Source organism: Nestor notabilis, unplaced genomic scaffold (assembly GCF_000696875.1).
Source record: "Nestor notabilis isolate BGI_N333 unplaced genomic scaffold, ASM69687v1 scaffold8426, whole genome shotgun sequence".
Taxonomy (NCBI): domain Eukaryota; kingdom Metazoa; phylum Chordata; class Aves; order Psittaciformes; family Psittacidae; genus Nestor; species Nestor notabilis.
The window spans coordinates 18,260-18,581 of NW_009934197.1; the positions used below are offsets into that span (position 1 = coordinate 18,260).

Consider the following 322-nt stretch of genomic DNA (forward strand, 5'->3'; position numbering starts at 1 on the left):
GGTAAGGCCTGTGCTTGTCCTGTGAGACAGAGCCCTCATCTTTTCAGAGTACCCTTAGGTGCTCTGTGGGTGTGGAGCGCTCATCAGTGTGTTACCCAAATGTAACTCACTTTACGTGAACTGACAGGAGAGTTTTCAGATTCTTCTTTAGGTAACTTTAGACTGTCAAGGGCTTTATCACTTCATGTACCTTCAAGACTCTGCAGGGTGGGAATCTCACTGTCCTAGGCATCTTTCTGTACCTATTATCATTCTATCCTTATCACAATTCTAAAGTGAGGGGTGAGTTGGATGGTTGTTTGCTACTTGTAGTTTCCTGCTG

At 44.7% G+C, this 322-nt stretch overlaps 1 protein-coding gene across 2 annotated transcripts in view; it reads left to right on the forward strand.

Annotated features, from left to right (window-relative positions):
* Positions 1-322, forward strand: part of HDLBP (high density lipoprotein binding protein) — a 19,823-nt gene that overhangs the window by 15,515 nt on the left and 3,986 nt on the right. The gene's annotated exons all lie outside the window — the stretch shown is intronic.